General features: G+C 44.6%; 1 non-coding gene and 1 pseudogene across 1 annotated transcript; one reads left to right on the top strand and one right to left on the bottom strand.

Moving 5' to 3' along the window:
• Window positions 1-71: 71 nt before the first annotated feature.
• On the bottom strand, window positions 72-143 carry trnap-ugg. Its single transcript has one exon. It is a non-coding gene; the product is annotated as a tRNA-Pro (tRNA).
• A 538-nt stretch (window positions 144-681) lies between these two features.
• LOC110504906 lies at window positions 682-11,575 on the top strand (annotated as a pseudogene).
• Window positions 11,576-12,678: the final 1,103 nt, after the last annotated feature.

The following is a 12,678-nucleotide window of genomic DNA, read 5'->3' as shown; positions in this document are numbered from 1 at the left end:
AATGATAAATTAAGAGAACACCTTTTATGAACATGGAGGATATAACGACAAAAACAAACGTTTTAAAAATGGGGCTCGTCCGGGATTTGAACCCGGGACCTCTCGCACCCAAAGCGAGAATCATACCCCTAGACCAACGAGCCCTACAGGTTGGTGTAAGGGACCATCGTATAAAACCAACCTATTACGTGTCAGCAATGATAGGACAAGGAATGTATGGCCTCATGCCAAGTTAAGTGCACTTTTAAACACTCCCACTTCACTCTGACTTTCTAGACGTTAGCTGACAGCTCACGAAAACGATGCATATGCTCAATGGGGTAGAAGGGAGAAGTTTGTTTCTGGATGGCCAGATAGCTACCAACAATGACAAGAAATGTCTATGTGGGTAATCGTAAATGCCTAGTTTCATCTTGGTCTTGACACAATGTCTTGTTTGGACTGATTTCATGTCAATGCTTATATTGCAGAAATTCGCAATATAGAAAACCAACAACAGTAACAATGTATTTGAGAGACAAGTGCTTATGTGCAAATGTATTTCTGTTTTCAATAAACATTGGAGACAAAATATAGTTTACATGTTAACAATCTAGGCCAACCACATCTGTTTTGCCCCGTAGTTGCGCATGCGTCGTTTTTGTTGCTAAACAACCAACCCATCTATAGTGTGCTGTTCTCATGGCAGCGTTCACTGGTACACCGCCTTTGAGGCATGGGCCTCAGAGAGTGCGCATTCATGCATATGGGCCCCTGTGGGAGTCCGTCATATACAGCGGCAAGAAAAGGTATGTGAACCCTTTGGAAATATCTGGATTTATGCATCAATTGGTCATAAAATTAGATCTGATCTTCATCTAAGTCACAACAACAGACAAACACAGTCTGCTTAAACTAATAACACACACATTGTTGTATTGTTCTTGTCTATATTGAATACATCATTTAAACATTCACAGTGTAGGTTGGGAAAAGTATGTGAATCCTTAGGCTAAGACTTCTCCAAAAAGCTTATTGGAGTCATGAGTCAGCTTACCTGGAGTACAATCATTGACACAAGGTTGGAGATGTTGGTTAGAGCTGCCCTGCCCTATATTACACTCAAAACATTCAGAAGAAGCATTGTGAACCATATGCCTAGAACAAGAGAGATCTCAGAAGACCCAAGATGAAGAATGGTTGACTTGTATAAAGCTGGAAAGGGTTACATCCCTAAAAGCCTTGATGTTCATCAGTCCATGGTAAGACAAATTGTCTATAAATGGAGAAAGTTCAGCACTGTTGCTATTCTCCCTAGGAGTGGCCGTCCTGCAAAGATAACTGCAAGAGCACAGTGCAGAATGCTCTGAGGTTAAGAAGAATCCTAGAGTGTCAGCTAAGGACTTACAGAAATGTCTGGAACATGCTAACTTCTCTGTTGACGAGTCTACGGTACCTAAAACACTAAATAAGAATGGTGTTCATGGGAGAACACTACGGAAGAAGCCACTGCTGTCCAAAAAAAAAACATTGCTGCACATCTGAAGTTCGCAAAAGAACATCTGGATGTTCCACAGTGCTACTGTCCAAAATATTCTGTGGACATATGAAACTAAAGTTGAATTGTATGGAAGGAACACACAACACTATGTGTGGAGAAAAAAAGTCACAGCACACCAACATCAAAACCTCAAACCAACTGTAAAATATGGTGGAGGGAGCATCATGGTTTGGGGCTGCTTTGCTGCCTCAGGGCCTGGACAGCTTGCTATCATTGACAGAAAAATGAATTACCAAGTTTATCAAAACATGTTGCAGGAGAATGTAAGGCTATCTGTGCGCCAATTGAAGCTCAACAGAAGTTGGGTGATGCAACAGGACAACGACCCAAAACACAGAAGTAAATCAACAACAGAATGGCTTCAACAGAAGAAAATACGCCTTCTGGAGTGGCCCAGTCAGTCCTGACCTCAACCCGATTGAGATGCTGTGGCATGACCTCAAGAGAGCGGTTCACACCAGACATCCAGAGAATATTGCTGAACTGAATCAGTTTTGTTAAGAGGAATGGTCCAAAATTCCTCCTGACCGTTGTGCAGGTCTGATCCGCAACTACAGAAAACATTTGGCTGAGGTTATTGCTACTAAAGGAGGGTCAACCTGTTATTAAATCCAAGGGTTCACACACTTTTCCCCCCTGCACTGTGAATGTTTACACGGTGTGTTCAATAAAGACATGAAAACGTATAATTGTTTGTGTGTTATTAGTTTAAGCACACTGTGTTTGCATATTGTTGTGACCGAGATGGAGATCAGATCAAATGTCATGACCAGTTTAGGCAGAAGTCCAGGTAATTCCAAAGGGTTCACATACCATTTTCTTGCCACTGTATATATTTTCATCCCACATTCAGCGGTTGTAAAGTCGTCAATGGTAACTGATTGCTTCGGCCTAACTTCCCCTACTCACCATATATCATCACTGATCTCCTGTTTGATAACCTTAGCAAATCATTTTAGACCCGTCCAGGCAATAGTGTGCAACTGCAGCCCGCACTTCAGGGCGTTCCTGCATGTGGGCATTCGTGTATCTACAGGAACAATAAAGCAACAGGCAGATTGTACAATATTAGGAGGCAATATACATACTGAACAAAAATGTAAACGCAACATGCAGCAATTTCAACGATTTTACTGAGGTACAGTTCATATAAGGAAATCAGTCAATTGAAATGACTTCATTAGGCCCTAATCTATGTATTTCAAATTACTGGGCAGGGGCGCAGCCATGGGTGGGCCTGGGAGGGCTAAGGCCCACCCACTGGGGAGCCAGGCTCAGCCAATCAGAATGTGTTTTTCCTCACAAAAGGGCTTTATTACAGACAGAAATATTCCTCCGTTTCATCAGCTGTCTGGGTGGCTGGTCTCAGATGATCCCGCAGGTGAAGAAGCTGGATGTGAAGGTCCTGAGCTGGCATTGTCACACGTGGTCTGCGGTTGTGAGGCTGGTTGGACATATTGACACATTTTCTAAAATTAAGTTGGAAGTGGCTTATGGTATTGAAATTAACATTAAATTATCTGGTAAAAGCTCTGGTGGACATTTCTGCAGTCAGCATGTCAATTGCACACTCCCTCAAAACTTGTGGCATTGTGTTGTGTGACAGAACTGCACATTTTAGCGTGGCCTTTATTGTTTCCAGCGCAAGGTGCACCTGTGTAATGATAATACTGTTTAATCAGCTTCTTGATATGCCACACCTGTCAGGTGGATGGATTATTTTAGTCTAGGAGAAATGCTCACTAACAGGGATGTAAACAAATTTGTGCACAACATTTGAGAAAAATATGCTTTTTGTGCATATGGAACATTTCTGGGATCTTTTATTTCAGATCATTAAACATGGGAAAAACAATTTACATATCTCAAGATGAGCTACTTTGAAAAACAGTATTGCTGTTCACAAAGAAAATGGGAGTTGTTGAGATTTGTTTTCTTCTATTGGTTCAGCAGATTAGTCTTCTCTTTTCAGCAGACAGATTAGTCTTCTCTTTTCAGCACACAGATTAGTCTTCCCCTTTCAGGTCTTCTCTTTTCAGCAGACAGATTAGTTTTCTCCTTTTAGCAGACAGATTAGTCTTTGTCTTTCAGCAGACAGATTAGTCTTCTCCTTTCAGCAGACAGATTAGTCTTTGTCTTTCAGCAGACAGATTAGTCTTCTCCTTTCAGCAGACAGATTAGTCTTCTCCTTCCAGCAGACAGATTAGTCTTCTCTTTTCAGCAGACAAATTAGTCTTCTCTTTTCAGCAGACAAATTAGTCTTCTCTTTTCAGCAGACAGATTAGTCTTCTCTTTTCAGCAGACAAATTAGTCTTCTCTTTTCAGCAGACAAATTAGTCTACTCTTTTCAGCAGACAGATTAGTCTTCTCTTTCAGCAGACAGATTAGTCTTCTCTTTTCAGCAGACAGATTAGTCTTCTCTTTTCAGCAGACAGATTAGTCTTCTCTTTTCAGCAGACAGATTAGTCTTCTCTTTTCAGCAGACAGATTAGTCTTCTCTTTTCAGCAGACAGATTAGTCTTCTCTTTTCAGCAGACAGATTAGTCTTCTCTTTTCAGCAGTATGCATTTTCTTTCCAAACGGTATGTTTTTCCAGCGATTGTATTTTGAAATGTGAAAAAGGCAAATAGACAGATGTAACCAACCTATATAAATATAATCCATAGATGGCAGTTCCCATTCAAATCATGACTGGCAGACATTGCTAGTGTAAATCAAATTGCCAGGGTACATTGTTTGAAAGCCCTTCTATGGATTATATGTCTATGGGTACGACACAACAAGCTGAATATTTAGCTCGGATGCTGGCCAAGTTGTGGCCTTCCCAACTATAGGCAACCGGTAACTGCCAAAATAAAGGAAACACTTGAGTAAATGAGGGATACAAATGATATGTTATGCATATCCTGACATGGTTTAGGTCATCTTGTAGAATCTATGCCAAGACGCATCGAAGCTGTTCTGGCAGCTTGTGGTGGCCAAACACCCTGTCTTTTATTTTATTTAGGCAGTTACCTGTATTTGCTTGTGATGAAATTGAATTCACACTTATGTTTTTTGTAAAATATTGATCTATTGGCCAAATGATTGAAAAATGAAATCTATACTGTATTTCCTTTATCTGTATTTGTGTTTTTATTTGCTGACTCTTGGTCTTCGCCCCGCTAAGCCCCCGATTCATCCGGCTCTGCCTCAAATCAGATCAAAGATAGGCAAACACTCACACAGACACACCATTTGTCAAGTGGAACATCATGTCGGTTTTCACCTGTCATTGTCTTTAATCAAATCTAGGATAACAGTAAGGACTGATTTGGCCATAAAATCAGAGGGAACTGTGCATTTTTCCTCTGATTTTTCTGTGCAGCATGGTTAAACTGTATTTTATTTGGTCATCCAATTGGAGCATGAGTTTTGTCTTGTGGATGTGCCCCACAGCAAAACCCTTTCTGCCAGGCACCACAGGCTGAAATGACATCTCTGCATCGACCTATCAGTTTTCAGATGTGTTGCTATTTTGGTCCATTAATATTAGTCTTTTCAAAAAGCAAACATAAAAATGTCAAAGTCTTGATGAAAATGTATATTTTCTTTAGTAAATCACACAACTGTCATAAAAATGTCATGCATTTTAGCCACTTTAAAATGGACATAAATCCATAATTTCAAAACTCATTACATTGAATTACGCATAATTTAAAAGCCAATTTCATAGAGAATGTAACAAACTGGACTACATGTAACTTTGAAGACATGGTGATTGGGTCTAAACAGGTGTTTGGTGTTTGGTTGTCTAAATTCCGTGAACTTGTCTTTAACTGCCGTTTCCCGAAAATCAATCTTCCCACATGCCAAATCATTTTCCTCAACTTCAGAAGCATTTATATTCACCAAATGTTGTGTGGTTATCCTTAGATATATTCTCCAGACTTCCCCAGAGTGAATTGTTTATATGTTGTAAATGTTTTATTCTGGATAGCATTTACTTTAGAAAAATTTGCCTAAAATGTCCTTAGTATTTTACAGATGGAAAGTTTGAAAAAGTATTTATCCACAATCTGCTCGGAGTAAATCCAGTCCTGGAATGTCTTAACAAAATGAAAGAACAATATTTAGACTGACTTAATCCAGTCCCCCTGAAAAACGGATTTGCCAGATATGGACATATGCACATATTTAATGACATATCATCTAATTTAAATATTTGAATCTAATACTTTAGAAAAAATCCCCTATTAGGGCGTGGTGACTGGCTTTAACTCAACCTTATTTTAGCTATTTCTCAGACGGGTCATTAGGGTTTGAATAGCTGCAAGAACATGCCAATCTGTTCCTTATATCCATTAGGTAGTAATGGTTCCAATAACGTGTTAGTGTAGAGAGAGAGGGAGACTAGAATATTTAGCAAGAGAAAGTGATTGTGAGATAGAGATGAGATTGAAAGGGAGAGAGAGATCGAAAGAGAGAGTGAGAGAGAGAGGGAGGGATAGTAAATGTAGTCGAGGTGAGGATCAGAGTTCAAGCTAATCATTGACAGAATGTGTGTGTGCCTGCATGTGTGTTCCTGGCTTTATGAGTCAGTGTTGGGGAGAGTGGTTGTGCATGCCCAATGTACATTATGTGTCAGAGAGAGGGAGGAGGACACAGTAAAGGAGAAAGAGAGAGAGGAGGACAGAGTAAAGGAGAGAGAGAGGGAGGAGGAAAGAGTAAAGGAGAGAGAGAGAGAGAGGAGGACAGAGTAAAGTAGAGAAAGATGGAGGAGGACAGAGTAAAGGAGAGAGAGAGAGAGAGAGGACAGAGTAAAGGAGAGAGAGAGAGAGAGAGAGAGAGAGAGAGAGGAGGACAGAGTAAAGTAGAGAGAGGGGGAGGAGGACAGAGTAAAGGAGAGAGAGAGAGAGAGAGAGAGAGAGAGCGAGAGAGAGAGAGAGAGAGAGAGAGAGGAGGACAGAGTAAAGGAGAGAGAGGGAGGAGGACAGAGTAAAGGAGAGAGAGAGAGAGAGAGAGAGAGAGAGAGAGAGAGAGAGAGGGAGGAGGACAGAGTAAAGGAGAGAGAGAGAGAGAGAGAGAGAGATAGAGAGAGAGAGAGAGAGAGAGAGAGGGGAGGACAGAGTAAAGGAGAGAGAGGGAGACTAGAATATTTAGCAAGAGAAAGTGATTGTGAGATAGAGATGAGATTGAAAGGGAGAGAGAGATCGAAAGAGAGAGTGAGAGAGAGAGGGAGGGAGAGTAAATGTAGTCGAGGTGAGGATCAGAGTTCAAGCTAATCATTGACAGAATGTGTGTGTGCCTGCATGTGTGTTCCTGGCTGTATGAGTCAGTGTTGGGGAGAGTGGTTGTGCATGCCCAATGTACATTATGTGTCAGAGAGAGGGAGGAGGACACAGTAAAGGAGAAAGAGAGAGAGTAGGACAGAGTAAAGGAGAGAGAGAGGGAGGAGGAAAGAGTAAAGGAGAGAGAGAGAGAGGAGGACAGAGTAAAGTAGAGAGAGATGGAGGAGGACAGAGTAAAGGAGAGAGAGAGAGAGAGAGAGGACAGAGTAAAGGAGAGAGAGAGAGAGAGAGAGAGGAGGACAGAGTAAAGTAGAGAGAGGGGGAGGAGGACAGAGTAAAGGAGAGAGAGAGAGAGAGAGAGAGAGAGAGAGAGAGAGAGAGAGAGAGAGAGGAGGACAGAGTAAAGGAGAGAGAGGGAGGAGGACAGAGTAAAGGAGAGAGAGAGAGAGAGAGAGAGAGAGAGAGAGAGAGAGAGAGAGAGAAAGGGAGGAGGACAGAGTAAAGGAGAGAGAGAGAGAGAGAGAGAGAGAGAGAGAGAGAGAGAGAGAGAGAGAGAGAGGGGGGAGGACAGAGTAAAGGAGAGAGAGGGAGGAGGACAGAGTAAAGGAGAGAGAGAGAGAGAGAGAGAGAGAGAGAGGGGAGGACAGAGTAAAGGAGAGAGAGAGGGAGGAGGACAGAGTAAAGGAGAGAGAGGAGGACAGAGTAAAGGAGAGAGAGAGGGAGGAGGACAGAGTAAAGGAGAGAGAGAGGGAGGAGGACAGAGTAAAGGAGAGAGAGAGAGAGGAGGACAGAGTAAAGGAGAGAGAGAGGGAGGAGGACAGAGTAAAGGAGAGAGAGAGGGAGGAGGACAGAGTAAAGGAGAGAGAGAGGGAGGAGTAAAGAAGAGAGAGAGAGGAGGACAGAGAGGGAGGGAGAGGAGGGAGAGGGAGAGAAGGACAGAGTAAAGGAGAGAGGGAGAGGAGGACAGAGTAAAGGAGAGAGAGAGAGGAGGACAGAGTAAAGGAGAGAGAGAGAGAGGAGTACAGAGTAAAGGAGAGAGAGAGAGAGGAGGACAGAGTAAATGAGTGAGAGAGAGAGGAGTACCGAGTAAAGGAGAGAGAGAGAGAGAGATAAGGACAGAGTAAAGTAGAGAGAGAGAGAGGAGTAAAGAAGAGAGAGGGAGGAGGACAGAGTAAAGGAGAGAGAGAGGGAGGAGGACAGAGTAAAGGAGAGAGAGAGAGAGAGAGAGAGGAGGACAGAGTAAAGGAGAGAGAGAGGGAGGAGGACAGAGTAAAGGAGAGAGAGAGAGAGAGAGAGAGAGAGAGAGGAGGAGGACAGAGTAAAGGAGAGAGAGAGAGGGAGGAGGACAGAGTAAATGAGAGAGAGAGAGGGAGGGGGAGAGAGTAAAGGAGAGAGAGAGGGAGGTGGACTGAGTAAAGGAGAGAGAGAGGGAGGATGACAGAGTAAAGGAGGGAGAGAGAGGGAGGTAGAGAGAGAGAGAGGTAAGTCCAACCAGGTTCGTCGGGCAGATGAAAAGTGTACCTCTCCTCTCCTAGGCTCCACATGTTGACGTCTCAGTCTCCTATACTCATTCACTTCAATCCCTTCATCTTCTATTCTTCCATCATGGATCCCTCACATTCATCACATCCAGACCCCTCATACTCACACAGGAACAGTCCCTCAGAATGAGACCAGCTTTTCTTAAAGGATTTTTGAAATCTCTGGAGAGGATCATTCTTCTTACTCTGGCTGCAGTATGGTAACATACCATCTCTCCCTCCTCCTGGAAGCGATCGTCTGGGACGGGGCTTTCTGTTCCCTGGGTGAGGGCAGGAGGCAGTGGCAGCAGCCCTCCACCCCAGAGCCTTACAACCAGAGCCGGTCCTTTCTCAATGGGACTTTCCCTCCAGGGATCCTCTAGGGCACTGGGACCTCTGCCTTTCATACCCGAGGGGGCCTCAGACCGGCACAGGCCCCTCAATCTGGTACCACTTCACCGACTCAGGTCCCCCACTGAGGTGTCACAGACACAGGCAGTGACAGTTACACCCACTGGTAGGATTATGTTGAGGCACTGGGGTATATATGGAGGTACTGGATCACCATGCACAACCCATACCTTGGTGGCTGTCCAGGGGTACGGGATGGGAGTTCACACGCCTGGAGAGACAGAGGACCTTATTCATCGTATTCCACAACATCTTCAGGGTGTCAGTCAGGGTCAAGGTCAGTGTTGTAAAGTACAGTAAAGTAAAGTAAAGTAAAAAATACTTTAAAGTACTACTTAAGTATTTCTTTGTGGTGTCTGTACTTTACTATTTATATTTTTGACAACTTTTACTTTGACCTCATTACATTCTGTCATTCTGTCACGTCTGCTTCCGCTCTTCCCTTCCCTGGCACTTGAGGGCGCCAGATGACCCTGCATCACGCACTCCTACCATCCATCATGCACACCTGCCTTCCCTCGTCACTCGCATCTGCGTTATTGGACTCACCTGGACTCACTTTTCTCCTGTTTATTTCCTCCCCTATATTTGTCAGTTCCCTGCTCTGTTCCCCGCTGCTGCATTGTATTGTTTCTGACACTGTTCCTGTCTCATCTCTGTCCGTTACAATTAAATGTTTTACTCCCCGTACCTGCTTCGTCTCAACAGCGTCATTCCTCGTGACACATTCCTAATGAAAATTATGTACTTTTTACTCCATACATTTTCCATGACTCCCAAAAGTACATGTTACATTTTCAATGCTTAGCAGGACAGGGAAATAGTCCAATTCACACACTTATCAAGAGGACAACTCTGGTCATCCCTACTACCGCTGATCTGGCACGTTCATTAAACACATGCTTCATTTTTAAATTATGTCTGCGTGTTGGAATGTGCCCCTGGCTATCGGTAAACATTTTTTTTTTAAATGGTGCCAACTGGTTTGCTTAATATAAGCAATTGAAATGATTTATACTTTTACTTTTGATACTTAAGTATATTTTAGCAATTACATTTCATTTTGATACTTAAGTATACTTAAAACCAAATACTTTTAGACTTTTACTCAAGTAGTATTTTACTGGGTGACTTTCACTTTTATTCAGGTATCTTTACTTTTACCCGTGTTCGTGGAGGGTGAGATCCACTCATAGATGGCTCCTGCCTGAGTTCACCCCTGAGGAGAAGCTCTGGGTGAGGAGAACAGCTGACTTCCTTTCCCTGTCCTTTGGGCCTAACAACCTGTGTCTGGGCCAGAGCCGGGTGTTCCCAGACCTGAGGCGGGTACTGGGCTGGGTGCGGCTGGAGTACGGGGGCCTTCCAGTGCTGGTGGTGGAGGGGGGCTGGTTCTCAGATGCAGCTGTGGAGATGGAGGATACAGTCACTATCTACCCGATGACGAGGTTCAACAAGGTGCTGCAAGGTGAGGAGGGAGGAGTGGGTAGAGGAGCGGGCAGGGTTAGGGAAAACAGAGGTCAACAAGAGAGTATATTTGACAGACTGACCTCTTTAATATATTTAACCTCTGCACTGTTGTGCTATTTCTACCTCTGTGGTAACTGTGTCTCCTCATTTAATTCTCTCTGTGTTTGTTGGTGTCCAGCGATGGTGTTTGACAGTGTCAGAGTGTTTGGCTACACAGCCTGCTGTGGTCCCAAAGACCACCGCTCAGTTCTACAGGCAGGTCGTAAAGGACAACGGTTTCCCTGGTGATGAGACCACCAGAGAGGTCAAAGGGTGTTTCCCATGTGACTTCCACTGGGGCGTGGCCGACTCAACCGTACAGGTGAGGGGATGAGAAGAGGACAGGATGCAGAGACGAGAGAGGGAGGAGAAAGGAAAAGGAGATTGTGATTTTATTTAGTAAAACTGCTCTGTTTTTTTAGCACTCGATCTCGAACAGAACAATACGCAAGCTAGGTCATTACACACCTTGTAAGAAATAAACACAAACATTTATATTCTTGTTCTCCTTAATTAAAGGTCCATTTCCACCCCTTCTCCCCTTAATTATTGGACCCCCATCTGTACAGCTGGAACCTGACAGGGGACAGACAGGGCACTGCGTCCTGTCCAAGGGGTCACACCAGGATGACTACCTGGCCATCCGAGGTCACCTGGGCCTCTTTGAGTCCACAGGGGCATCTCACTACCGCTTCGCTCTAAACTGGTCCCTCATCCTGCCCCATGGAGATCTGTCTAATGTGCACACAGAGGCCCTGAGGTAGACGCACACTGTATAGTGCGTATTCAATGTTTAATACACATGCAAACATACACTAGAATGCACGCCTGCATGGATACACATTGCATTTTAAATCACTTCAAACTCTTTTTACAGATTCTATCGCTGTCTCCTGACTGAGCTCCGCAAGCAGGGCCTGGAGGCCATGGTCATCCTCTACTACCCCACGAACAGAGCCCCTCTGCTGGGCTTGCCTGGCCCGGTGCATGGCTCCAGAAGCTGGCTGAACCAGAGCACGGTGGAGGCCTTCCAGAGCTACGCTCTGCTACAGGGCTGGGCCCTGGGTGAGTTATTGGATCACCATCAATGAGCCCAACAGACTGATGGAGTGGAGAGGAGCAGCATCTGGCAGCCCATAGCCTCCTGCTGGCCCACACTAAGGCCTGGAGGCTCTATGAGAGGGAGCATCTCAGCCAACAGAGAGGACGTGTCCCTGGCCCTGCACGCAGACTGGGTAAAACACGGCAACCTCTTCCTGGAGTCACATGCAACCCCCGCTCAGAGATTCCTGTGTTTTTTAACCTTTATTTAACCAGGCAAGTCAGTTAAGAACAAATTCTCATTTTCAATTAAAATACAGTAAACTCACAGACTTTACTGTATGAGGTACCTTTGAGATCCCTAAAGTGAATCCCAGTGAGAACTGTCCCGTTGTACTGAGACAAACATTCTGTGCAGTACTGTAGCCACAATAAAGCCTCAGTTGGTTTATGGCCCCTACACATGCTACAGCTTGTTGTTATTGGTATTGCTTAAAGTGGCTTTTCTGTATGTAGAAATAGTGATTCTGACCTCCCACTTCTCCCTGTCTTCTCTCCACTCCAGCTCGTCAGTTAGAGGGAGTCAACCTAAAGGGCTTCTACATCTGGAAACTGCAGGATCGACACGTCCGTCAGTTCGGCCTCTTCACCTCTTTCCACCACCAGTCCCAACCCAAAACCTTCATCGCAGCCTACCGAGGGATCATTGACTGCAGTGGTTTCCCTGGCAACAACGTCACATCTTCCTGTAGGGTCAGCACCCGCCGGAAAGTGTGTTCCATCTGCGCTCGCATCTCAGAGAACAAACCCCTGCTGTTCTTCACTGCATGTCTCCTCATCACGCTAGCTGTGCTAGTGGCAGTCATCATCGTCATCGTCAGGAGGAAGAGGACTAGGAGTAGGGGGTGCCGGTGTGTCCTGTCCCACTGGGGATGAAGTGTCAGCTGTGGGAGAGAGTGGCCCTGCAGCGTGTGACAGAAAGGATCCGAGTGGTCAGCTGCTAGGCGTTTGGTCCTGTCGTAATGGTTCTTGGGGACAGGTCTAGGATCCGCTTACCCTCCTGAAATCCAAATCTTGAACTGAGAGGGAAAACACAAAACTGACTGTAGAGCAGTGTCTAGGGGGAAACTTCATTCCAATCCACAAGCCCACTGGGATTGTGCTTAACACAGCGGGATCAGCGAGGGCCAAGGGGTCATCTTTACCAATACCAAGTGACTAATAGTCTCTGTCTGAGCCCTAGAGATCCCACATATTGAAAAACAATGTATCTCCAACGAATACAATTGACAGTTTGTAGCCTATAAACTATCAGAAACATTTGTTTTTGTATTTATTATGAATCCTCATGCTGCCCAGGCAGCAGCTACTCTTCCTGGGGTCCAGCTAA

Source organism: Oncorhynchus mykiss, chromosome 31 (assembly GCF_013265735.2).
Source record: "Oncorhynchus mykiss isolate Arlee chromosome 31, USDA_OmykA_1.1, whole genome shotgun sequence".
NCBI lineage: Eukaryota > Metazoa > Chordata > Actinopteri > Salmoniformes > Salmonidae > Oncorhynchus > Oncorhynchus mykiss.
The sequence above is the reverse complement of the archived record's forward strand: the minus strand, read 5'-3'. Positions and strand labels throughout refer to the sequence as shown.